The sequence below is a fragment of the Pristiophorus japonicus genome, chromosome 17 (assembly GCF_044704955.1).
Source record: "Pristiophorus japonicus isolate sPriJap1 chromosome 17, sPriJap1.hap1, whole genome shotgun sequence".
NCBI lineage: Eukaryota > Metazoa > Chordata > Chondrichthyes > Pristiophoridae > Pristiophorus > Pristiophorus japonicus.
In genome coordinates this window covers 109,725,242-109,753,159 of record NC_091993.1, presented here as the reverse complement: position 1 = coordinate 109,753,159, position 27,918 = coordinate 109,725,242, and the positions used below count along the sequence as shown (strand labels likewise).

Genomic DNA, 27,918 nt, shown 5'->3' with positions numbered 1-27,918 from the left:
TGAAAAAAAAATTCTGTTCCAAAGTGAAACTGTTCTAACCGACTAGAACTGGAGCAAACTAAATGCCGAGAACTTGAATTTCTAAGATACTCCGTTCTACACCAGTTGCTCCAAAAAATCAGGAGCAACTGAGGCCGAAACTTGGGGCCCATTGAATGTAAACCATGCCAGATGTTTGGGCAAGTATTCCAAATATTCAAATGGTTTATAATGTTATCCTATCTCTCCCTACCTTTCATACGTTGTATGGTGGGTGGAATACCAGCCATTCTCTCCTATTGTCCAATAACAACAACAACTTGTATTTATCGTCTTTAACGTAGTGAAATGTCCCAAGGCGCTTCACAGAAGTATTATGAGCCAAAAAATTTGACACCGAGTCACACGAGGAGAAATTAGGGCAGGTGACCAAAAGCTTAGTCAAAGACGTAGGTTTTAAAGAGCGTCTTAAAGGAGGAAAGAGATTAGAGAGGCGTAGAGGTTTAGGGAGGGAATTCCAGAGCTTAGAGCCAAGGCAACGGAAGGCACGGCCACCAATGATTGAGTGATTATAATCCGGGATGCTCAAGAGAGCTGAATTAGAGGAGCGCAGATATCTCTGGGTGAGGGATTGTGGGGCTGGAGGAGATTACAGAGATAGGGAGGGGCAAGGCCATGGAGGGATTTGAAAACCAGGATGAGAATTTCGAAATTCAAGTGTTGCTTAACCGGGAGCCAATGTAGGTCAGCGTGCACAGGGGTGATGGGTGAGTGGGACTTGCTGCCTGTGTCCTAACATGCACAATCATTCATTAACACACTGAAGAGCAATATATTTGTCGATAAAATATGTTTGGGATTTTGAATTTTGTAGATTAGGTTTAAGTGAGAAGCCCATTAACAGCCAGAGTTCTATAGTTCAGCTTTTAGACAGCAAGGATTTCCATTTCTAGGTGGACTTTCATCAAGCTGCTCCCAAAGTTTCGCTTTTAGTGTTTCTTCGGATGCACTGCCTTTAGACGTCACAAGTACACTCTGAACTCCAACATATCTACTTCCAGTGTAAAGTCACTGGTACATCCAAGTCCCACCATCACCACTGTAGATCATGAAGGCCAGCAAAGTGAAAGTTGCACACTTGATTTTACAGTAGAGCATCTACTAGGGTGGAGTAGTAGTGAAAGAATATTGTGCCCAAATAATAAATTGCATATTAACCCAAGTAAAACTTATTGACTGCCACTAAAATTAAAGTTACAATACAAAGTTTTATCGATTCTGATATTTCAGTAAAACTTGTGTTGTAATACTTTCAGCATCAGAGAGAAGCTGATTTTGACAGAGATGTGTCAGCATTAACGCACACTGTTTACATGCAAAGTTAAAACTGCAACTTTTGGGGATTCGTTTTGCAACTGATGAGGATGAGGTGAAAACAAATGTCTCCCTTTCTCTCCCTCATACAGCACTCTGAGTGAATCTGGTTCTGGTTTTAAAAAAAACTATTGAAAACAGGCATAATGTAACTGCTTGATAATTTAAAAAAAGTTGCATTTTAATTGGAAACTATAGTTCATTCTTTTATCGGAGGCTCAGTAAAGGAAAACATTTGGCCTAATTGTATTGAGTTGAGACACTATATTTACCAGGTACAAGACGAGCTCTGATTGAAGGACAATACTGATATTTTGCAATAGATGCACATATTGGGGTGCAGAGTTAGCCTGCAAGAAATGCCTGAAGAACACTTGAGTAATCTGAGCTCACTTTAAATGGGCCAATTGGTAACCCTTCTTCTTTTGGTAATTCCTTCAATGCAGTTCCCCGAAGGCACATCATGCACTCGGACCTCATTTAAGGAAAAACTTCCCCTCAAACCTTGCTAATTTCCTCCTTTTTACTGAAGGCATAGATTCCTTTGCTGAAGTAGGTTTAAAAGAAAAACTGGTCATGTACCAAGTCTCTAAATGCTATCAGTTATGTAATAGCGTGAACCTATCATAAAGAAAGAAAGACTTGCATTTATATAGCGCCTTTCACGACCACGAGGATGTCTCAAAAAGCTTTACAGCCAATGAAGTACTTGAGTGTAGTCTGTTGATCCGAGGGTGGGAGGGAGAGGTGGTCCGATCTTTGGGGGGGGGGGGGGTCCTGAACCCTTAACCCCGGTGGGGGGGTGAGGGCTGCTGATGGGAGAGCTTTGGGGGTGGGAGCAAGCCTGCTCCTCGTGGCCCACAAGAATTGCTCCCCAAGGCTGTGGCTGCCTCGTTGGAGCTACTGGGAATCCCGAGCACCAGATTCCCAGTAGAGGCTTCAGGTCTCATTATAATATTTAAATTGTCAAGCCACCTCTTGGCAGCGCCCCCCCCCCCCCCCCCCCACCTCCCTCTCTCTCCCTCTCTCTCTCTCTCACACTCACACACTCACACACACTCACACACTCACACACACACACACACACACACACACACACACACACACACACACACACACACACACAAAACCACCAACCAACCTATCCATTTTTTACTGTGAAAATTCCGGCCCTTGTTTCCCCTCCCAGCCAGCCCATCAATAGCCGATGTATCGCTGACCACTGTCTTTGGTGTATTGAATTCTGAATTCACCAAATGACTGGTGGGAATTGGAGAAGTTCCTGCGTTTCATGGGGTTATTTTTTTAATTAAAAGCTCTTGCCTGAAATGTTACGGCAGGTGTTGGTTAATCCTGGTTGACACCACCGAATGAACCCGAGCAGCCCTTTTATACAATTTTATTTTAAAAAAACTTTGAAAAATAAAGTTTGATTTTGGACTTTGTTGTGATTTTAAGAACCCAATACAGTCACAATAAAATTCAAAGTGACTGCGAACATCTGTTTACAATTTGGCAAAGACACTGATTCTTCGCTGTGAACGAAAAGGCTCTTTGAAATGCATGCTAGTCTTTTATAATAAAAAAACATGCATGAATCTTTATGCGTTCCTTCACTTCTACAGATGTGGTGTCTGCCACATAACCAAATAGTACCTTGCTCAAATGAAAGCTTCACACCTATTTTAGTGATGCAAAATGTCTTCACTGGCTCATTATTGGCCTTGAGTGTCTGCCTTAGCTCAGTGGTAGCTCCCTTGCCTCCTGAGTCGGAAGGTCATGGGTTCAAGCCAAACTCCAGAAGCTTGAGCATATAATCTAAATTGACACTTCAGTGCAGCACTGAGGGAGTGCTGTGCTGTCGGAGGTGTTGTCATTCGGATGAGATGTTAAGCAGAGCTGGTCTCCAGTTGTCTTGGGTAATCCTTGCCACTGGACCAAGACCTAGCTCTGTCAAGCCCGTGTGGTGGCTGGTATACAACGACCACCCCACATTAAAAAAAATTCATGCACAGGCATCTTCCACCTTCAGCATGTAGTTCGGGTCCTTAATTGAAACACCTGTGAACTTTTTTTTTTGGTGTGGAAGCGAGTCATCCTCGTTTCAAGGGACCGCCTAAGAAGGTGATAAACAGAGAACTCCTCTAAGATCCCATGACAATAAGTTCTCCCCGGTGTCCTGGCCAATATTTATCCCTCAATCAGCATCACCTAGAATAGATTATCTGGTCGTGTACGTCATTGCTGTTTGTGGGAGCTTGCTGTGTGCAAATTGGCTGCTGAGTTCCGTTACTTTACAGCAGTGACTACACTCCAAAAAGTACTTCATTGGCTGTAAAGCACGAACCTCGACTGCAGTCGTGAAAGAAACCTTGGCTTCTTTTTACAAAACAACATTCCTCAAGTGAAAAGAGGATAACTAGTATGAACCTGTACATTTGTCAAATCACAGTTTTATTAAACAAATTACAATAAAGTACTTTTGGTTAGCAAACATGCTTGGATGCTCTATAAATGCAAGTCATTTCCTTTTGTCTTTCGAAAGTTTGATGTACCCTATTGAGGCTGGCTGTTAGAAGCAGGCAGCAGCCTATTGGGGTATCCAAGCGGTCACTCTTGGGAATGTGGGCAAAGTGCCACTTTGAATTCATGGCTGTATATGCATGTTTGCTAACCAAAAGTACTTTATTGTAATTTGTTTAATAAAACTGTGATTTGACAAATGTACAGGTTCATACTAGTTATACTCTTTTCACGTGAGGAATGTTGTTTTGTAAAAAGAAGCCAAGGTTTCTTTTTGAATGGACAGCAATGGTTTAATACACCTTGAGTCCCTGGAGAATACATCTGACTGAGCAAGTCACCTGTGCTGTTAGTGGGGCTTGGGTTACGGTGTAAACTGGCGGGGTACCAGGTGCGGCCTGTAAGCTCATGTAGCCTGGCTCACAGTTCAGGATTCCTAGGCCTTGAGCGTTAGTAAAACTGTTGCTTGACTAGTGCGTTTCAAGCAAATGTTCGGGCTTTTCTTTGCAACATCGGTGTAACGTGTGCACCTGTGAGTATGCTCACAGGTTTGTGGAGCTGGGAGCACCCTGTGCGGAGGGGAGCGGGTAGGTCCGTGGGCCTCCTCGTAGGACTGCACCTGGGCACGGCCAAGGGTGCCATCAGCCGGTCCAGGCAGCGGGCGGTCGAGGGGGTCATTCAGCCCGACTGCCTGCCTCTCTTCCGCGCGTACATCCGAGCTAGGGTGTCCTTGGAGATCGAGCACGCGGTGTCCATCGGTACGCTTCCGCGAGAGGTGGGCGCCGGAGGGACTGGAGTGCATCATCACCCCCGGCAACCAAATTTTAATTTGATTTTAAATGTTTTAGTTTAATTTGTTTTATTGCCGGTTGTAGTGTCCCCCTCCCCTTTTATAGGGGGCACTTGTATAATGTATGGGCTTAGTGCCCAAAAAAAAATCACAAGAAAAGAACAAAAAAAAAAAAAAGGGCCTTGAAAAATGTTTGGAGTGTCCCCCAGATCAGGGGGCACTTGATTTAACTGTTTAATTTTATTCTCCAATCAAAAGAGTTGTGGAGCTGGGAATGACCCTGATCACCCAGGGGGTGTTCCCAGGCTGAGGCTAGCCCTTTGCACTTGGGGTGTGCTGACTCCTGCGATATACCCCAATGTGGGATACTCGACTGCAAAATTTGTGGAGCTGTTGAGTTGGGAGTGGCTTAGCCAGTCATGTGATGTTCACAAGACTCAATAAAACCCCAGCCAGTTGGGTTCGGGGAATCCACGATGAGGCAAGTGATTGTGAGCCTGGTGGATGAACTGGTAATGTCTAGTGTGATTGCTAAACCTTTGTTAATAAACCAACTAGTTCTTAATAGCGATGTGTTGTTATGAATTCTTAAGCCAAGAACCCTTGAAGCAAATACGTTCCAATCGGGGAAACGGCTTCTAGGCCTGGGAAATTGAGGTTGAAAGCTTCCCCATTGAGAACTGTGGGACAGCAAATAAAAGCAGCTGATGACGGAACAGGCCAAGCTGTAGAGCATTATATGGGATGGCTGACCAGACCAGTAAGTGCAGAAACATAACTAGAGGTACAGAGGTTTCTTTTGGGTGGAGAGGATTTAATTTTTTTTTACTGAATTCCAGGGTTTGCATTTGTTGCCCATGGGGGTTGGATCTTTTGCATGGTGGGTTCAGTGTTAAATGTGGGGCATTTAGATTTGGTGTACGGAGCTTGGGGCTCTCCTGCATGCACCCACTCAGTGGTTGTACCCATATGGATCTGCTTCTGAGGTTTGGATACCGCTGGTGTGAACTATAGGGAGACGAGCAGGGACAACCAAGGCAATACCTCCTTCTTAATCTAACCATTCAAGGGGTGAGGGGATGGATTTCATTCCTTGCTGCAACGTCTCCCAGAGGGCAGATGGTTTTCGAGTCTGGCGAGCTTGGAGCTGGTTTTCCTTGCATGTTCTGCAGAATCCTGAATCGGGACAAGCACTAAATCCAAACTGAGGAAACATTTCGGCAAAGCATTTTGAATCTATTGGATCATTTCAAATAACTCTTACTGACCACGTGTTGGAACCTCTGATGCATTTTGCGTGCCTTTTGTTTCTCTATTTTCTCCAACAGCAAATCTTTTCTCTCTTCCTTTACGACGCTCCTGAAAACCTACCTCTTTGACCAGCGCCTGTCCAAATATCTATCTCGCTCAAATGTTGTTTGATAACGTTCCTGTGAAATACCTTGAGACCTTTTACTATGTTAAAAGAGCTATATAGGGAGCAGAAAAGATTTACAAGAATGATTCCAGGGATGAGGGACTTCAGTTACATGGATTGACTGGAGAAGCTTTAGAGCAGAGAAGGTTGAGAGGAGATTTGACAGTTGTGCTCAAAATCATGAGGGGTCTGGACAGAGTAGATAGAGAGAAACTGTTCCTATTGGTGGAAGGGTCAAGAACCAGAGGACACAGATTTAAGGTGATTGGCAGAAGAACCAAAGGCGACGTGAGGAAAAACCTTTTTACGCAGCGAGTGGTCAGGATCTGGAATCCGCTGCCTGAAAGGGTGGTGGGGGCAGATACAATCGTGGCTTTCAAAAGGGAATTGGATAAGTACCCGAAGGAAAAAAAATTGCAGGGCTACGGGGAAAGGGCGGGGGAGTGGGACTAGCTGAGGTGCTCTTGCAGAGAGCCGGCACGGGCTCGACGGGCCGAATGGCTTCCTTCTGTGCTGTAACCATGCTCTGATTCTATAAATGCAAGTTGTTGCTGTTGAAACGTCTGAGATGTGAATTCCTGATCCTCTGAATATTGGCGTCCAGTCTGTTTGATTACGCATGCTTTGTTTCAAGAGTTGTCTGGAATGGGGGAGGGGAAAGGAAAATAAGCATGTGTCTCGCTGTACAGTTAAACCCCATCGCGCATGTGGGATACTGGATTACTTTCCGATCTCCGGGGATTGTGGGTTGGCACCGTGAATGTCAATGGGCTGAGAAGAAGTGCCCCGGAGATAATTGTTTGAAAGTTGTTGTCCTGGTACATCTTCTAAAAGCTTAGCGAGCACATTGCAACACCACAGTGAAAGAATTACTGCTTTGCATGCAAACTGAATCTTGTCCATAATACTTAATCCCTATCATGGCTTGCAGACTGAAGCCACTTCTATTGCTATGTTAAAAGTAGCTGAAAGTTATTCCAGAAAGATCACTTGAGTGCCAGAACACCATCCAATACATCACATCTCTGCTGTGGGAACTTGATGTTTTTCCATACGGAGCACCTGGTAAACTATACATTCCACACCAATGCAGTATGGGATTTGTAACCACTTTCTATTGGTTATTGGCAAAAAATGTGCACTTTCTTTAACCCTTGTGGGGAAAGGGTAAAAGTAGTAAAATAACATTGCATTTCTCTTTCATGTTGTGAAGATTTTTCACTTGGTTTCTTTGGACAGAATGCTCTGTGTGTATATAAGCCACATCCTGTTTCCATTGCTCCTGCTGTTGGAGGCGTGTGTGTATTTTCTACTCTTCTATATAAAGTACACTCACATATCATGAGAGGAGCTAAACACACAAACTTGGGGATGCCCAAGATGGCACAGTATTCCCAAGTCAGTGCACGCAGCTTTCCTTGCTTATTGGGTGCTGACTCAATTTATCTGCAGTGCAGATTCAATTCTAAACAGTCGCATGTGGTGTACGACATGTCTACCTTGCCTCCGTCTAACAGTACATAGAGTTCAGACCTGTAGTGGAACAGACAACTCGAAATAAAAGACTTCAGGGTAACTTTTCTTTTCTTAAAATCAATCTATGATTCCAAGCAAGTACAAGCGTACATATGTACCAACACCAGCGAGTGACCAGTTCAGGGGTGACTAGTCGGCCTTTCTTCCTGTGTGACCAGTCAAGTCGCCTGACTCACTGCAGCAACCCATGTGTCCTTTATACCCAAATCTTGGCAGGCCTCCCAATGCATACGTGTCTCGGGCCATGTTGGCTATTGTTCAATCAATGGTATCTCTTCTGTCTTGGACCAAGTTGACTATTGTTCAATCAATGGTATCTCTTCTGCCACAGATCACATATTGGCCTCAGTATTGGTATTATCCTCTGGGTCGGAATCCGCCAGAGCAGCTTGCAAATAGCGCAGACTGGAAGAGATCCGGGTGCGCAACCAGTGACTATGCGGCTGCCCGTCCAGCCCTCTATTGTTCCTCCCATGGCCGCATTATAAGTCGGCCATAATCTGTCGGTGAATGCCGCCGCCAACTTGCACGGGCCTTGTGTTATCTCCGCCAAAGCCTGGAAAGGGTCTCCCTTTCCCTGCCCCATCGCCTGGCTGATTCTTTACTTTAACGTGGTCATAATTACCCTCTCCTCTCTTGACGTCCTGTGGGAGACCAGTGAAAACGCCAGGACTCAAAGTAAACAGCAGTAAGCGCTTCCTTCCAGGTCATTTAAAGCAGCAATTTGGTCTATCTCCAGGAAATGGAGGGGGGTCAGGGTGGTCTATCTCCAGGAAATGGAGAGGGGAGGGAGGGGGGTCAGGGTGGTCTATCTCCAGGAAATGGAGAGGGGAGGGAGGGGGGTCAGGGTGGTCTATCTCCAGGAAATGGAGAGGGGAGGGAGGGGGGTCAGGGTGGCAGTGGCAGGGGGGTCTCCTCCCTGATCTAACTTTTTCATGTCACTGGACATTTTCCTTAACTCCTCTGTATTAATGGTACCTAGTGTACCCGGGCCCCGTTGGCATCGTCCAAGTACTGCCTTTGTTGTATCGGATTCACGGGCTGCAGCCGGAGTTCTTCCGGCAGGAAGCCCCTGGTTCCGGCTCAGGATTAAGCTGATCACTTTGGTCTCCATTTCCTCCAGACAGTGGAGTCATGGCACACACCATGCCCCTTTGAACTTGTAACTTCTCCACTACTACTTTTGATTCTCTTTTTACATTCTGTCTGATCCCCAGAGCACCCCGTTCTTCGAACGCCTGTCTTTGGGTTACCCTAAATGCAACTGTAAGGTCCTCAATGGCCTTCTCTGCCTGTTCGGCTCGGGGTTCTGTTGAGACGCCTCGTCTGACCAAACATCACATTGACTCTGATTATTCATAAACTGACTTTCAAATTATTGTTCCTTGTTATACCATCTTTCTTTTGCCTTTTCGAAATCTTCCTCGAGCCGCTTCCTTTTAACAAACGATTAATCTCTCTCACTGGCTTGATGTGCCATGTCTTCACATTCTTTTTGCATTTTAATCTTTCGACATTCATTGGTCTTAAACCGTCTCTAATGTCATCAACCAGACGGCATTCATCATTCCTGGCCGACACATGGGCCCTTGTGTCCATTGTTCGGCCTTCTAAACTGGGTCATTCCCGTCTGTTATGACCTGTACTCCCCTCCTTGAGGGTTACCTTCCCTGTCACGTATTCCGTGACTAACTCATCCATCGTATTTGCAATTGTTTGCTCCAGACGGGTCCCTGTTCGGGCTCCAATATCTGCAAGACGTGTCTACCTTGCCTCAGTGTAAGAAATTGTGAATTAGAAGAAATAACTTGAGACCAAAAAGTCTCTTCAGACTGGTGTTAGAATTGAAGATTCTAAAGCGGCTTGAACAGCGTGAACATAAATAACTGATAACGGGCAGTTCCAAACATCTGAAGGCCAAGAATGGCCTGTCTGACTCCAACCTTGGGAGGAAGTGAAGAGGAGGGTTTTACCCAAGAGTTGCTGCAAAAAACTCGACATATCATCGGTTAAATGGCTCTGCCAATATCCCACTCCAGGCCTTGCCCTAAAAAGAGAGTTTAAAAAAAAAAGACCTAGAATGTGTTTCAGGGCAGACGGTGAAGAAAAGAACTGATCGTGCTGCCAGCCATCTGTCCGATCGGGACTAATAACAGCTACTTGTCATGGTCGTATGTCTATCCTGATTGTGTGTTGTGTTTGATTATATTTGAACTACCACTCCTTTAATAAAATACCGTAAAACTCCTAAGACCCTTTGGGTATCTGTGTGACCTGTGATCCTAAATCTTACAGCGGTGTCAGAAGTGGAATACATAGTGTTTAGGAATTTTAAGTTAGCGGTGGGCGGGGAACTTAGTCAAATGCATGTGATCGTTGCTTAGGCTGAGTGAGTTACTCTCTGAAAGGAAGGAGAGGGAGGGAGCGTGTCAGATGGGTGAAGCCTAACATAAAGTGGATGGTGCTTAATCTCGAGAAAAAGTCGCAAACAGTCTAAATGAGCAGGAGAGGGTTTGGGGAATAATGAGGGGAAATGATCTAAGCTGCAGAGGTGACTAAAGTAGTGGACAGGGGAATGTCTATGGATGTTATTTTTATGGATTTCCAGAAGGCATTTGATAAAGTCACTGTTAACTAAGGTAGACCCATGGAATTGAAGGCAAATTATTGGCCTGGTTAGGAAATTGGCCGAGCGGCAGGGGACAGAGAGCAGGGATAATGGATAGGTAATCAAATTGGCAGGATGTGACTAGTGGTGTCCCGCGGAGATCAATGTTGGGGTCTCAACTAGTCATTGTGGGATAGAAAGCCACATATCCAAATTTGCCGATGACACAAAGATAGGCGGCATTGTAGGCAGTGTAAATGAAAGCATGAAATTGCACAGTGATATTGATCAATTAAGTGATTAGGCAAAACTGTGGCAAATGAATTTCAATGCAGGCAAATGTGAGGTCATCCACTTTGGATCTAAAAAGGAACAAGGTACTTTCTAACTGGTGAAAAGCTTAACAGTCGAAGAGACTTTCGGGTGCTGGCATATAGATCATTAAAATGTCTGAACAGGTACAGAAAATAATCAAAAAGGCTAATGAAATGCTGGCCTTTATATCTGGAGGACTTGAATACAAGGGATAGAAGTTATGCTGCAGCTATACAAAATCCTGGTTAGACCTCCCCTGGAGCACAGCGCTCAGTTCTGGGCACCACACCAGAAAGGATATATTGGCCTTGGAGGGAGTGCAGTGTAGGTTTACCAGAGTGATACCCAGACCCCAAGGGTTAAATTACAAAGAGAGATTACACAAATTAGGGTTGTATTTTCTCGAATTTAGAACCTTGAGAGGTGATTTGCTCGAAGTTTTCAAGATATCGGGCCCAAGTTTCCACACGGAAAAAAACGGGCGCCCCTCCGAGCTGGGCGCCCGTTTTTCGCGCCTAAAACGGCGCCTAAAAAAAAACTCGCGATTCTCGAGCGCTTTGCAGCTCCTTGTCTGCCTGGCGCGGCGCCCAGGGGGGGCGCAGCCTACACTCGCGCCGATTTTGTAAGTGGGAGGGGGCGGGTACTAATTAGTTTTTTTCCTGCCGGCAACGCTGCGCGTGCGCGTTGGAGCGTTCGCGCACGCGCAATGTGAAAAAAACATTGTCACTCGGCCATTTTTGTAGTTCTTCGTAGCTGTTTAGTTTTTGAACATTTTTTTATAAAAGTACATTGCCATCAGCACTGAGGCTTCTTGTAGCAGTGAGAAGGGTGCAGGAAGCCTCAAAGTTGAGCCAGCCGTTTCCCGACGACCTCCCCCTTTTGCCGTCGGGAAATGGCTCCTCAATTTTTGAGGCTTCCTGCAGCCATCTCTCTCTCTCTTTCCGCCCCCCCCCACCCCTCCCCCGTGTTCGGTTGGCCCCCCCCCGCGTTCGGTCGGCTCTCTCCCTCCCACGTTCGGTCGGCTCCCTTCCCTCTCCTCTTTTTCCCCCCCCCCCCCCGCGTTCGGTCGGCTCCCTCCCACCCGCGTTCGGTTGGCTCCCTTGTTTTGTGAGGCTTGCTGCAGCATTCTTCCTGGCTGAAGCACTTTCACACAGGTAGGAAGATGGTTTATTTAATCTTTTCTTTGCTTATAAATGTTTATTCAGGTTGGATTTATTTGTATAATAATTGTAGAAGTATAAATAAGGATTTATTGTAGAATTTAATGAGTTCCCTTCCCCCACCTCGTTCTGGACGCCTAATTTGTAACCTGCGCCTGATTTTTTAATGTGTAGAACAGGTTTTTTCAGTTCGACAAAAATCTTCACTGGCGCCATTCTACTTTAGTTTGGAGTACATTTTCACTGTGGAAACTTTCAAATCAGGCGTCAGTGGCCGGACACGCCCCCTTTTGAAGAAAAAATTCTGTTCTAAACTAGAACTGTTCTACCTGACTAGAACTGCAGGAAAAAAAATGTGGAGAATTGCGATTTCTAAGATAGTCCGTTCTCCACCAGTTGCTCCTAAAAATCAGGCGCGAATCATGTGGAAACTTGGGCCCATTAAGAGGAACAGATAAGGTAGATAGAGAGAAACTATTTCTACTGTTGGGGAGTTTATGACTAGGTGGCAAATTCTAAAAATTAGAGCCAGACCTTTTCAGGAGTGAAGTTGGGCAGCACTTCTACACAAAAAGTTTGGAACTCTCTTTCACAAACAGCAATTGGTGCTGAATCAATTAATTTTAAATCGGAGATTGGTTAACAAAAATCTAGCAAAGGTATTAAAGGATATGGGCCAAAGGTGAGTATACGGAGTTAGGTTGCAGATCAGCCATGATCTTCTTGAATGGCGGAACAGGCTTGAGGGGCCAAATGACCACCTCCTATTCCTATGTTCCTATATTCAGACATGGTAACATCTTAGCTGTGAAAATGACACGACAGATATAATCCCAAATTAATTGTGAAGAGCTAGGAAGAAGTCCTGCCGATTTAAGAGTCTACTGTAGTGTAAACTGTTCCCAGGAGTGAATAGTAATGGTTTTACATAATACTCCTCCTGGCACTGAGCATAATTACAGTATTTCCTCAAAGAAACCGTGGCTTTGAGAGGCAGTATTTCTACAGAAAAGCCTGCCTGCTTGCAAAATGTGAAGCTTGGTGATTCACAAAGCTAATTCTCAGTAGTCACTGACACTGTTTACATATTTTCTCTCTCTCTCTTTCTCTCTCTCTCTCTCTCTCTCTCTCTCTTCAAAGGAAAATTACAGAGCAATGGTGGCCCTTTCCGTACATGTACAGTCAATGTCCTGCAGTGCAAGATTAAAACATTTCTCGATGAGCTGTTCAACACCGCTGTTGTTGCAACATTCTGTGGTGCACTAACTGCTGCAGACTGACTTGCCTCATTGTGGAAAAATACCAAGTTAACTCAGCATTCCAATTCGTGGGCCGATGCAAGGTAGCACGCTGTTGGCAAATGATTCGATTATAAATCTGCTGCATATTTTGGAATTGATCAAGATGTTAAGCTATGGTCGAGGGAAGTCGCTTTTCAGGTCACATTGGGAAGAGCACCATATTAAAAGCCATTGTAAAATGCTTCACTGAATATTTAGAAATCTCGGAGAGCATATTCTGAGATCAAGTTGATGCCTTAACCAGGGAAAGAGGTTGATCGGTTCATGTTCTTCATCAGAATCCCATGATTAGATTAAAACCCCTTCCTGGTATCTGTCGTTGGAAGTTGTTCATGGTGAGTCGAAGGATATAAGAACATAAGAAATAGGAGTAGGCCATTTGGCCCCTCGAGCCTGCTCTGCCATTTAATATGATCATGGCTGATCTGATCATGGACTCGGCTCCACTTCCCTGCCCACTCCTCATAACCCTTTACTCCCTTATCGCTCATGTGTGGGACAGGAATTGTGACACTTACAGGAATTGCATGCAAGACTCTTAATATAACTGTGTAAGGAGCACAGGTTTGTGCCAATAATGACTGCTGCAGATGCCCCTATTAGTGCACTCCACGTCTTTGAACGATGATGCTCATCCAAGAAGATTAATGACTATTTTGTTGCAATCCGGGAGACTCTCATGTTGTACCACATTAACACTTGTAATAGGCTTCTCATTTCCTCCCCTCGCCCTTTTACAGCTTGGGATTACCCATCCTTTAAGTAATGAAAGGGTCCAACAGTCTAAGCGTTGCTTTCAACTTTTCTGACTAAAAGTCAAATAGAGTTAAAAGCAAAACCATCTCTGTGATTGTGGTAGATTGTAACCATGTGGATGATTGTTGTTTCGAGTTCAAAAAGACATCAACAACAACTTGTATTTATATGGCACCTTTTAATGTAGTGAAACGTCCCAAGGTACTTCACAGGAGCATTATGCGATCAAAATTTGACACCGAGTATTTGACATAAGTAGAAATTTGTGCAGGTGACCAAAACTTGGTCAAAGTGTTATGTTTTAAGGAGCGTCTTGAAGGAAGAAAGAGAGGTTTAGGCAGGGAGTTCCAGAGCTTGGGGCCTGGGCAACAGAAGGCACGGCCACTGATGGTTGAGTGATTATAATCAGGGATACTCTGGAAGGCAGAATTAGAGGAGTGCAGACATCCTGGGGGGGGGGGGGGGAGGGGAGAGGAGAGAGCTGGAGGCTGGAGGAGATTAGGGGGGTGGGGGGAAGCTGGAGGAGATTAGGGGGGTGGGGGGAAGCTGGAGACTGGGGGAGATTAGGGACGAGGCCATGGAGGGATTTAAAAATAAGGATATGAATAAGACACACTGGCTTGGTGTTTCCTCTTCCCTTGCACCTAGATGCATCTGTAATCAGGTCACAGATCAATTACAGGGCTCACAAGATCAGATAACTTTGGGTGTTAACCATGTAACTTACAATACGCCCAAGTCTCCTCGATCTTTTACGGCGGTACAATGAGTTTATATGCTCTCAAATGTGAGTTTACTCCAGTTCCGCCTGTTGCGAGGGTGTCTTGATGTTGAGACCAGATTTTCAGGTGTTGCAGGAAACCGTTGTTTTTCTGGTCTTTTTAAGACTCAACGAAGAAATATATTGGTGTGGGTTCGGCATTTCCTGCTACACCTGAAATAGCCCATCAGAAAATAAATGAGACCTTTAAATAACTCTGAAGCCCAGAGTTCCCCTTAAACCTTTGTATCCTTGGATGGTCTTTTGGAACTCTTTTTATGCTCGCTCCAGCTAGAGTATCACTAACACAGCACTGACTGGGTGAACTTATATCTGAACCACGCTCACGCTGCAATATACAATTCTGATACATCCACTCATTTTACTTAAAGGACTAAAACCATCACAGAATTCAGCAATAGTTTGAGCCTTCTCTACTGTGTATGTTTCAGTACTGCATCTTCCTGCTTTAATGCAGAGCCATTATGACTGTCTCAAGTGGTGTGAATTCGGTGTTTCCTTGGGTCCCCGTTGCTAACGCTGATTTCTGCCCATTTTAAGTTTGGGTGTAATTCTAATGAGATTGGGAGGATACTAGACTAACTTGACTTCGGCAAAATGGGCGCGAGATTGGCTGCATTTTCAGATCTAACTTCCGGGCTGTGTTGAAGGAGGGAACTCCAGGCCACCATCTTCTCTGCTGTTGGCCGAGGCAGTGCAAACTGGTTTCACTTGAGACAGTCATAGTGGCTCTACATAAAAGCAGGAAGATGCAGTACTGAAACATGCACGGTAGAGAAGGCTCAAACTATTGCTGAAGTCTGTGATAGTTTTAGTCCTTTAAGTAAAATGAGAGTGGATGTATCAGAATTGTACATTGCAGGGTGAGCATGGTTCAGATCTAAATTCACCCAGTCACTGCTGTGTTAGTGATACTCTAGCTGGAGCGATCATAAAGAGTTCCAAAAGATACCAAGATACCCAGGTTTAAGTGGACCTCTGGGCTTCAGAGTTATTTAAAGGCCTCATTTATTTTCTGTTGGGCTATTTATGGCGAGTGTGGAATTTGCAAGATGGTTTCAGTGACAACTGGCCAAATGACATCACCTGAATGACAGGCGTGCAATGAGCCACATGCTGTTAAAGTTTGGGCCAGTAACTTGAGCTCTTTGTAGGCCAGGGGCCAGGACACACAGCTTATTCTATGCAAAATATTTCAAGCTACACTTTAAATATAAATAAACAGGACATATATATATGTTCTGTGTTTTGTGATTTTTATTGGAAACGTCTTGTGCAAATGATATCGATATTTAACACTTATGTCTGCTTCATCTGCGTCATCTCCTTCAGATGGCTGGCAGACTTAGCCAGCACACTGAAGTCACTTTCCCAATTAACCAAAGAAGTGGGAAGTGCCTGTATTCAGTTGGTACCCCATCTTCTTTTCATTTTGGGCAGACTCAACAGGCCTTGTAGACGTGATCCACATAAATTGCACCGTACTGGTTACTGGCAAGTTCCATCTGCTCAAAGTGGAGATGAGAGAATCCTTTTTTTAAATTTCAGTAGAACGCTGTTGCCATTACTTTCTGCGTTCCATGATTTCTCTGACCTTATCGCACCTACTCCTGGAGAGTGGGCCTACTATTTGCACCAAATCTGTATCGAAGCTGAAATGTTTGTTGTCGATCTGAATGCTATGGAAAGTGAAGCATCACTTCTCTTGGTTGAGTCTGCATTTGGGAATGCCTTGCCTGCACTTTGGCCATGTTGTGGTGAAATGCACCAAGTCCTGTTGGTGCAATATCTCGAAGGGAATTACAAGAAATAATCTAGAGGGCAGGGTGCGTTCGCTGATGTCCTTAACAATGAAGGACTTTCAGCCATGTTGGGAATATCTGAGGAAACCCAAGGTTAAATTAGTTCCTTCAGTGTCCCTCCAGCTATTTGTTTTTGATGTGTAGGGTTAATCAGCACATTGAAAGGTCAGTTAAGTGTCAGCTTGCCTTAGTGTTAACACTCTGAGCTAGAAGGCTGTGCTTTCAAGCTCCACTGCAGGACTTGAGCACATAATCTAGGCTGCCACTTGAAGGTGGTACTGAGGGCGAAGGAGAATTGCATTGTCGGAGGTGTCTTTCTGGTGAGATGTTCAACCTGTTCAGGTGGATGCTAAAGATTCCATAGCACTCTGCCAAGAAGAGAAGGGGAAATTCTGCCAGTGTTGTGACTAACATTTATCCTTCCACCAATACCACCAGAATAGATTGGTTATTTATCTTATTGCTATTTGTGGGTCCATGCTGGGAGAAAACTGGCTGCCGTGTTTGCCTACATTCGCAACAGCGACTACATTTCAAATCAAAATCCATTGGGTGCAAAGCACTTTGGCATGCCCTCGGGATGTAGAAGACATTATGCTAATTCAAGTTGTTTTTTGTTGTAACTCGTGTTGTAAACGCTCCTTTAAATGATTGTTTAAAAGTAAATTGCTTGGTCTTGCCACTACAATTTTAATCATACTTGTAGTGTTTAGTCCTCTTTCCTACATGGAACAGTGTGTCTTTTAAATTATTTTAAATGTTTTACAGCAATGTTCATCACTGAAACCACAACACCAAACTGATGGAAGTATTTTAATTTTGTTGAGTGGCCTGTACACTTGTAATGTATTTTTAATACTTTGGGTGATTATGCTTTAGTAATTTGGAGAGAAAATGGTGCTTTACATGTTTAGAAAGACTTGCATTTATATAGCGCCTTTTCACAATCACCAGACATCTCGAAGCGCTTAACAGCCAATGATATACCTTTGAAGTGTAGCCACTGTTGTAATGTGGGAAACGCGGCAGCCAATTTGCGCACAGCGAGCTCCCACAAACAGCAATGTGATCATGACCACAAATAATCTGTTTTTGTTATGTTGATTGAGGGATAAACATTGGCCAGGACACCGGAGATGACTCCCCTGCTCCGGGATCTTTTCCGTCTACGTGAGAGCAGACAGGGTCTTGGTTTCATGTCTCATCTGAAAGATGGCACCTTCGACAGTGCAGCACTCCTTCAGCACTGAACAGGAATGTCAGCTTAGATTTATGTGCTTAAGTCCCTGGAGTGGGACTTGAACCCACAACCTTCTGACTCGGAGGCACTGAGCCACAGTTGACCCTGTTGTGAGAGTAATAATAGCAAGGCAGTAACCTAATTGATGAATTTAGGTGATGTATATAATATAATTATCTACAGAATAATATCTGGGAAAGGGGATTATAAGAACGTGTGTAACTAAAGATTCATATAGATTTGCACAACTCAGAAGGTAAAGCACCATTTTCTCTCCAAATTACTAAAGCATAATCACCCAAAGTATTAAAAATACATTACAAGTGTACAGGCCACTCAACAAAATTAAAATACTTCCATCAGTTTGGTGTTGTGGTTTCAGTGATGAACATTGCTGTAAAACATTTAAAATAATTTAAAAGACACACTGTTCCATGTAGGAAAGAGGACTAAACACTACAAGTATGATTAAAATTGTAGTGGCAAGACCAAGCAATTTACTTTTAAACAATCATTTAAAGGAGCGTTTACAACACGAGTTACAACAAAAAACAACTTGAATTAGCATAATGTCTTCTACATCCCGAGGGCATGCCAAAGTGCTTTGCACCCAATGGATTTTGAACCAGTGCTGGCAATTCACTCCCCTGCTCTTTCCCCATATCCCTGCAATTCTTTCTCCTACAGGTATTTATCCTATTGCCTTTAAGCTACGATTGAAACTGTATCCACCACCCTATCAGGCAATGCATTCCAAATCCTAACCACTCATTGTGTAAAAAGGTTTTTCATCAGGTCACCTCTGGTTCTTTTACCAATCACCTTAAATCTGTGCCCTCTGGTTATTGACCCTCCACCCACAAGTTGTCACGCGCTGTAATATAACGAGTACTCGTGTCTCAAGGTCAAATACTTCCTTGTAATTGTTCGCTAGGGTTTTGTTTTATTTTTGTTTGTGCCAGCTGCTGTTGCTGTGGAAAGGACCGCCTGCACATTCTGCCTGTGAAGGTGTTCGGTGCACCTGGCGGATTTGGACAAAGGTGCACTGAGGGATGCAGTTTAAAGGACTCATTTTAGGCGAAATGAAAATGCACTTAATTACCACTCTTTCTGATTTAAGAAAAGGAGCCTCTTGCGTAAACTGCCTGCAACGTTTAATACTGGAATTCAGGCATCGTTGAACACTTGAATTCTGAATAAATCATATAACGAGAAGTGTGAAAAGTCCGCTTCTCATTTTATTGATTAGGATAGGCCACACCACTTGTGACTGTCACTTGTGCATTATTGGCAATGTTCCCGCTAAGCTGAGTGGCCCATGCAGCATTGGGAAGATTCCGCACAAGACGCTCACCGCTTCTCCGTTGTAAATGCGGCGCAAGGACGGATATGTCCAGGGACCGCGCGCTAAATAAAACCGCCCGCGCCGAACAACTCGCGGACTACAGGGAAGTTGATTATTAGATCGGTGAAATAGAAATGGTCAATTTGACGTATGGCCATGGTGCCTTTTAATCGTATGTGCTCTTCAAGGACCGTCAGGGATGATAAAAGGGCCTTCAGCCCTATCGAAGGCTATTTCTGATCATAGCATCTTGATTGTACTTTGGACGAAATGTATGATGCACTTCAGTCAAATGCCAACTGTTTGCAAACTGTTTTCATGCTACCACCTGGCCAACTTTGGCGGACGCGATCTAAATATATTAACCTGCTTGGCCACGTGCAACAGCAAGGATTATTTAAAGAAATGGCTTGGAATCCTGCCATAGCAAATCATTACACGTTGCAGGGACTTGAGCACAAAACAAATCTCGGCTGACACTCCAGTGCAGTGCTCAGGGAGTGCTGCACTGTCAGAGGTGCCGTCTTTTGGATGCAACGTTAAACCGAAGCCCCGTCTGCTCTCTCAGGTGAACGGAAAAGATCCCATGGCACTATTTCGAAGAAGAACAGGGGCATTATCCCCGGTGTCCTGGCCAATATTTATCCCTCAATCAACATAACAAAAAAACAGATTATCTGGTCATTATCACATTGCTGTTTGTGGGAGCTTGCTGTGCGCAAATTGGCTGCCGCGTTTCCCAAATTACAAGTGACTACACTCCAAAAGTACTTAATTAGCTATAAAGCGCTTTGAGATGTCCGGTGGTCGTGAAAGGCGCTATATAAATGCAAGTCTTTCTTTATTACCACCTTCACAGGCTACAGACAACAAGGGCTGTTGGGATTTATTTGTTGTTGCTGATTTTCTCCTCTTTCCCCCCCCGCCCCCCCCCCCCGATCTTGTGAAAGCAGTGACTCCTTGCTGAGTGATCTTAATTCATCTGTGAATCGAGGCAGTGAGTGTTATCACGCAATTTGAGCAGAGGTGTCACCGTTGACCCTGACTCTGGACTCTGCCCCCCCGCTTGTGTTCACACGCGCGCTCCCTGCCGGGGCTGCTGTTACCGGTCAGGAGCAAAACCCATGGCTAGTTTTTTTACATGTTAATTCCTGGGATGTGAGCGTGGCCAGCAAAGCCAGCATTTATTGCCCATCCCGAATTGGTGAGCCGCGTTCTTGACAAATGGCTTGCTAGGTCATTTCAGAGGGGCAGTTAAGAGTCAAACACATTGCTGGGGGTCTGGACGGCAGGTTTCCTGGGGTTTTATGACCTCAGTGCCGATACAGATTGGACCTCTCTGGTTCGGGACCTGACCGGTGCCGGAACAGAGAATTTTCCAAACCACGGGAGGTCAAGCCGAGCCTCGGCTGATCGGTACCTGTAGACGGCACCCGGGCTCCTGAACGCCTCTGCCACACTCTGGCTGCAAAACTCTGGCCTCACGTTCGCTCTCCGTGTAAGCACGGGAAACCCGGGATGCCACCCACGCAAAGCTGGCAGTTGCACGCTGATCACAGAGCCAGGAGGCGCGGGAAACTGATGCCGAAGCCGAACCATGGATGTTTCCGGACCAGAGAATCCTGGACCAGAGAGCCCAATCTTTACTAGCGTTTTTAATTCCAGATTTATTTAATTGAATTTCAATTTCCCCAGCTGCCGTGGTGGGATTTGAACTCGTGTCTCCGGATCATTGGTCCAGGCCTCTGTTGCCCATCCAGTAAAATAACCGCTATGCTACCGTGTTATTTTACTTATTGTAGTGGCCTCACTGCTGTTCCAGCCGAGATCAGCGAACTGAACGCAGACCAGGCTTTGAAGCTGGGATGTACCTGGTCAATGTGCCTCAGTACCACACTGGGTAGAACACTTTTCCATTGAGGTTTTGCGGCAGTGCTGGTTTGCTAAGTTTCAACAGTTGCTGCTCGGAATGGTATCCCATTTATCCTAAAATAAAGCTTCTGCTGCAAACTGGGGATGGGAAGTTTGGACGGGTTGATCGGTTTGAAGAAGTGCTACCAGGTTGCCTCATTTGTTACTGGCTTTAAATATCTTGTTTAAAGGAAGTGAATTTAATGTTTCAGTTACTGGGAAGGGAAGTTCCAGATAGATTCTGAACTCTTCGCTTAGTTCTATTTTTGACTACTTGTGCCTTGAATGGCAGACAACATTTTTTTACTTCACTGAGCAATATGCTCTCTGTAATGGTGAATAATTAAGACAAAATCATGTTTAAACTTGTATCATTCTTTTTAGCCACAGCTTTTATGCAATTTTGTCCTTCGGTCAGACATTGTAAACTTTACAATAGCACTGCGCCCTCCACTTGGAATTTATTTATTCACACATCTGTCCCATTAGAAACACTCCATTTTTTGATGTGCCCCAGGTTGCAGTGTGAAGAATCTCGAGTTTCTTCCCTTGTGCCTTCTCCGAGCTCATCTTGTCCATGAGACACACTTCCTGCTCCCTTGACCCCAATCCCACTAAACTGCTGACCACCCAACTTCCTTTCCTGCCCCCAAGCTGGCTGATATTGTAAACGGTTTCCTCTCGGCATGTCAGCCATGGCTCAGTGGGTAGCGCACTCGTCTCTGAGTCAGAAGGTTGTGGTTCAAGTCCCGCTCCAGGGACTTTAACACGCAAATCTAGGCTGACACTCCCGTGCAGTGCTGAAGGAGTGCTGCACTGTCGGAAGTGCTGTCTTTCGGATGAGATGTTAAACCGACTGCTCTCAGGTAGATGTAAAAGATCCCATGGTACTATTTCGAAGAGGAGCAGGGGAGTTATCCATGGTGTACTGACCAATATTCATCCCTCAATCAACATAACAAAAACAGATTATCTTGTCATTAATGACATTGCTGTTTGTGGGAGCTTGCTGTGTGCAGACTGGCTGCCTTGTTTCCCACACTACAACAGTGACTACACTCCAAAAGTACTTCATTGGCTGTAAAGCGCTTTGAGACGTGAAAGGTGCTATAGAAATGTAAGTCAATCTTTATTTAGCATCTTTCTTTTGCATCTTAATCAATAGCTTCTCTCCCCAGCCCTGCATAGTTACCTCTGGAGTCCCCCAACAATCTGTCCTGGGCCTCCTCCACTTCCTCATCCTCATGCTGTACCATGGCAACATCATGTGAAGACTTGGTGTCCGGTTCCATATGACACCCAGCTCTATCACTCCACGCCTCTGTATTGTCAGCTTGCTTTGCTGACATTGGGTCCTGGGTGATCTGCAATTTCCTCCAGTTAAACGTTGGGAAGACCAAAGAAAAAATCCCAAACTCCATACCCCCGCCTCCAATTTCCTGGCCACGAGATCAGATTGGACCAACTGGTTTTCAAATTTGGCATTCTATTTGACCGCGAGTTGAGCTTCCAGCCCCTCATTCTCTCTCGTATCGCAAAGACCGCCTACTTCCACCTCTCTAACATGGCCTACTTCCATTCCTGCCCCAGCCCTATTGATGCCGGAACCCTCCTCCATGCCTTTGTCATGTTCAGTCTCCACTATTCCAGTGCTCTCCTGCCTGGTCACCAATCCTTCACATTCCACAAACTTCAGATCCCAAACTTTGCTGCCTCTAACCCGTCCTGCACCAAGTCCTGCTCATTCATCGCCCCATTGCTTGCTGGTCCTCACTGGCTCCAGGCCCTCCAACACCTCAAATTTTAAATTCTCATCTTTGCGTTCAAATCCCTTCCATGGCCTTGTCCCTCTCTAACTCTGTTACCTCCTCCACCCCTACAACGCTCCACCCCAAGATCTTTGTGCCCTCTAACTCTGGCCCCATTCGAATCCAACATAAGAAATAGGAGCAGGAGTAGGCTATACAGCACTTCGAGCCTGCTCCGCCATTTAATATGATCAAGGTTGATCTGATCATGGACTCGGGTCCACTTCCTTGCCTGCTCCTCATAACCCCTTATTCCCTTATCATTTAAGAAACTCTCTTTGTCTTAAATTTATTCAATGACCCAGCTTCCACAGCTCTCTGAGGAATTTACAAAAGAACAGATTTACAACCCTCCTGGGAGATTAAATTTCTCCTCATCTCAGCTTTAAATGGTCGGCCCCTTATTCTAAGATTATGCCCTCTAGTTCTAGTCTCCCCCATCAGTGGAAGCATCCTCTCTGCATCCACCTTGTCAAGTCCCCTCATAATCTTATACGTTTTGATAAGATCACCTCTCATTCTTCTGAATTCCAATGAGTAGAGGCCCAACCTACTCAACCTTTCCTCACAAGTCAACTCACTCCTCCCCGGAATCAACCTAGTGAACCTTATCTGAACTGCCTCCAAAGCAAGTATATCCTTTCGTAAATATGGAAACCAAAATGACACGCAGTATTCCAGATATGGCCTCACCAATACTCTGTAGAACTGTAGCAAGATTTCCCTGCTTTTATACTCCATCGCCTTTGCAATAAAGGCCAAGATTCCATTGGCCTTCCTGATCACTTGCTGTACCTGCATACTATTCCTTTTGTCCCACCATTGGTGGCCATGCCTTCAGATGTCTCGGCCCTCAGCTCTGTCATACCCTTCCTAAGCCTCCCTGCCTCTTCACCTCTCTCTGCTGAAATGCAAAAATAACACTAGCAGTATAATTATAGCTTCTAGGCTTCCAAACATGGATTGTGTATGGAGCATATGAAATACAAACCTGCTGGATATAGCTTGAGGTCATGAATTAACAAAACCTTATTGGCATAACAGAATAGAATATTTTTTCTGTTTCTCTGAACAAACTGTAAATCAGTCACTGTTGATCCTGATACTTTGAGGAGGACAGCAGATATCCGCCATCCGTAAATGATATTTTGCCACCTCTTCTGAGGAAAGCCTAACCGTTCTATTAGAGGGAGAGATCCTTGCCTCTATGTGCTGTGATTGACACCGCCATCTGAGTGCTTTTATTAAGCATGTGGAAATAGTTTTGTTGGCTCGTAGGGTCTCTGAAGTTGCTTCTTAAATCAAGCAGTCGTTGAGCCTCGTACAGTAGTCCCCAGAGTGAGGGGGGAAAAAGGAGTGATTATTTTAAAAATGTATTCATTAACGGAATGTGGGCATCGCTGGCAAGCAGCATTTATTGCCCATCCCTAATTGCCCTTGAGAAGGTGTTGATGAACCGCTGCAGTCCGTGTGGTGAAGGTACTTCCACGGTACTGTTAGGGAGGGAGTTCCAGGATTTTGAGCCAGCGATGATGAAGGAATGACGATTATATTTCCAAGTCCGGATGGTGTGTGACTTCGAGGGGATCGTGGAGGTGATGGTGCTCCCATGCGCCTGCTGCATTTGTCCTTCTAGGTGGTAGAGGTCGTGGGTTTGGGAGATGCTGTCGAAGAAGTCTTGGTGAGTTGCTTGAGTGCCTCTTGTAGATGGTACGTACTGCAGCCACGGTACGCCGGTGATGGAGAGTGTGAAAGTTGAAGGCGGTGGGCTGCTTTGTCCTGGATGGGGTTGAGGTTCTTGAGTGTTGTTGGAGCTGCACTCATCCAGGCAAGTGGGGAGTATTCCATCACACTCCTGACTTGTGCCTTGTAGATGGTGGAAAGGCTTTGGGGAGTCAGGAGGTGAGTCACTCGCTGCAGAATATGTAGTGTTCACCCTGATTCCCGCTGTTCAGCATACGTGTAGTCCTGTGTTGTAGCTTCACCAGGTTGACAGCTAATTTTTAAGGTACATATAGTTCTGCTCTTGGAATGCTCTTCTACACTTTTCATTGAACCAGGGTCAGTTGCCTGGTTTGATGGTAATGGTAGAGATAGCAATATTCTGGTTACAGATTGTGGTCCAATACAAGGATGCTGCTGACGGCACACAGTGCCTCATGGATGCCCAATCTTGAGCTGCTAGATTTTGTCTGAAGGGTGTCCTCAGTGTGAAGATGGAACTTCATCTTCACCAGGACTGCGTGGTGGTCACTGCTACTAATAATGTCATGGACAGATGCATCTGTGACAGATAGATTGGTGGGGACAAGGACATGGTTAAGTAGGTTTGTTTCCTTGTGTTGATTCTCTCTCCTGGTCTGGCAGCTATGTCCTTCAGGGCTCGGTCAGTAGCAGTGCTATCGAGCCACTGTTGGTGATGGACAATGAAGTCCCCCACATTCTGTGCTTCTTCCAAGGGTGTTCAACATAGGAGTACTGCTTCATCAGCTGAGGGAGCACAGCAGGAGGTTTACTTGCCCGTGTTTGACCGGATGCCATGAAAGTTAATGGGGTCCGGAGTGAATGTTGAGGACTCTCAAAGCAACTCCTTCCCGACATCGCTGTGCCGCCACCCCTGGTGGCTCTGTCCTGCCGATGGGACAGGAACATACCCAGGGATGGTGATGGAGGAGTGTGGGACATTGGCTGAAGGGTATGATTCTGTGAGTATGACTCTGTCAGGCTGGTGCTTGACTAGTCTGTGGGTCAGCTCTCTCAATCTTGGCACAAGTCCTCAGATGTTGGTGAGGAGGACTTTGCCGGGTTGGCTGGGCTGGGTCTGCTTTTGTTGTGCCTGAATCCAGTGCCGAGGTCAGTGCCGGGTGGTCCATCCGATTTTATTATTGCTTCTCGTATCAGTTTTGGTATGACTGAGTGGCTTGCTAGGCCATTTTAGAAGACAGTTCATAGAACCATAGACATAGAAAATAGGTGCAGGAGTAGGCCATTCAGCCCTTCGAGTCTGCACCGCCATTCAATGAGTTCATGGCTGAACATGCAACTTCAGTACCCCATTCCTGCTTTCTCGCCATACCCCTTGATCCCCCGAGTAGTAAGGACTACATCTAGCTCCTTTTTGAATATATTTAGTGAATTGGCCTCAACTACTTCCTGTGGTAGAGAATTCCACAGGTTCACCACTCTCTGGGTGAAGAAGTTTCTCCTCATCTCGGTCCTAAATGACTTACCCCTTATCCTTAGACTGTGACCCCTGGTTCTAGACTTCCCCAACATTGGGAACATTCTTCCTGCATCTAACCTGTCTAAACATGTCAGAATTTTAAACGTTTCTATGAGATCTCCTCTCATTCTTCTGAACTCCAGTGAATACAAGCCCAGTTGATCCAGTCTTTCTTGATAGGTCAGTCCCGCCATCCCGGGAATCAGTCTGGTGAACCTTCGCTGCATTCCCTCAATAGCAAGAATGTCCTTCCTCAAGTTAGGAGACCAAAACTGTACACAATACTCCAGGTGTGGCCTCACCAAGGCCCTGAATAACTGTAGTAACACCTCCCTGCCCCTGTACTCAAATCCCCTCGCTATAAAGGCCAACATGCCATTTGCATTCTTAACCGCCTGCTGTACCTGCATGCCAACCTTTAATGACTGATGTACTATGACACCCAGGTCTCGTTGCACCTCCCCTTTTCCTAATCTGTCACCATTCAGATAATAGTCTGTCTCTCTCTTTTTACCACCAAAGTGGATAACCTCACATTTATCCACATTATACTTCATCTGCCATGCATTTGCCCACTCACCTAACCTATCCAAGTCACTCTGCAGCCTCATAGCATCCTCCTCGCAGCTCACACTGCCACCCAACTTAGTGTCATCTGCAAATTTGGAGATACTACATTAATGTACAATGTAAACAACTGGGGCCCCAGCACAGAACCTTGCGGTACCCCACTAGTCACTGCCTGCCATTCTGAAAAGTACCCATTTACTCCTACTCTTTGCTTCCTGTCTGCCAACCACTTCTCAATCCACGTCAGCACACTACCCTCAATCCCATGTGCTTTAACTTTCACATTAATCTCTTGTGTGGACCTTGTCGAAAGCCTTCTGAAAGTCCAAATACACCACATCAACTGGTTCTCCCTTGTCCACTCTACTGGAAACATCCTCAAAATATTCCAGAAGATTTGTCAAGCATGACTTCCCTCTCACAAATCCATGCTGACTTGGACCTATCATGTCACCTCTTTCCAAATGCGCTGCTATGACATCCTTAATAATTGATTTCATCATTTTACCCACTACCGATGTCAGGCTGACCGGTCTATAATTCCCCGTTTTCTCTCCCTCCTTTTCAGAGTCAACCACATTGCTGTGGGTCTGGAGTAACATATAGGCCAGACCGAGTAAGCTTTCCTTCACGAAAAGACATTAATGAACCAGATCAGTTTTTACGACAAATTGGTGTCGTCATTTTTATTCCAGATTTATTTAATTAACTGAATTTAAATTGGAAAATGACCGTGGCGGAATTTGAACCCCTGTCTCCGGTTTATTAGTCCAGGCCTCTTGATTATTAGTCCAGTGACAAAACCACTATGCTACCATATCTGAGCAATATATAAAATGTGTGGTTGCCAAGGAAGAAATTCCTCGCAGAAGAGCCAGTGATTATGGCAAAAAATTGGAAAATTTTACATTGATTCCTGTTGGGTAGTCTGGGGATTTTCGCCTGCCTTTGTGGTTCAGCAGGGCAGTCCTGGACAACGGAACAAAATGTCGCAACCCCAACATAACCTGCTTAAAATGAACTTTTCCTCTTCCATTTTATAATATATGGTGTCGGATTCTCACTCCTCTGGTCTACGTTTCCGATTGTTTCGATGCAATGTTCTAGTTGCAATTACCCGCTTGTGCTCTGTTTGCAAGGTGCATGTTAGTAATGGTTGCTGGTGTGCCAGGATGGTGCATGGGAGGGCAACAAAGCCCTTTAGATTGGGAGGTACATTTCCAATGCTGTTCTCACTATGCTGCCAGTGTTTAGAGCCAGCTTTCTGCTGGCAATGTTCAAACCCACTTCCTGATGCACAGGAAGAACTGGCAAGGAGATGGAGGCAAATTGTTGCCAGACCTTTTTTTTTTGCTGTTTCAGTTATCAGTGGTGGGATTTTCAGTCTCTGCAAGTTATTATTTTTTGGATTCCCAGGGCAATACTGAAAGTGCAATCGGGGGATGTGGGAACTGTTGTTTCCTTTTAAGCTCCAACTCT

General features: G+C 45.1%; 1 protein-coding gene and 1 non-coding gene across 3 annotated transcripts in view; both read left to right on the top strand.

Annotated features, from left to right (window-relative positions):
- mapkapk2a (MAPK activated protein kinase 2a) overlaps nucleotides 1-27,918 on the top strand; it is a 256,650-nt gene that overhangs the window by 57,731 nt on the left and 171,001 nt on the right. The window lies entirely within an intron of this gene.
- On the top strand, nucleotides 4,923-5,086 carry LOC139228419 (U1 spliceosomal RNA). Its single transcript, XR_011587566.1, has one exon. It is a non-coding gene; the product is annotated as a U1 spliceosomal RNA (small nuclear RNA).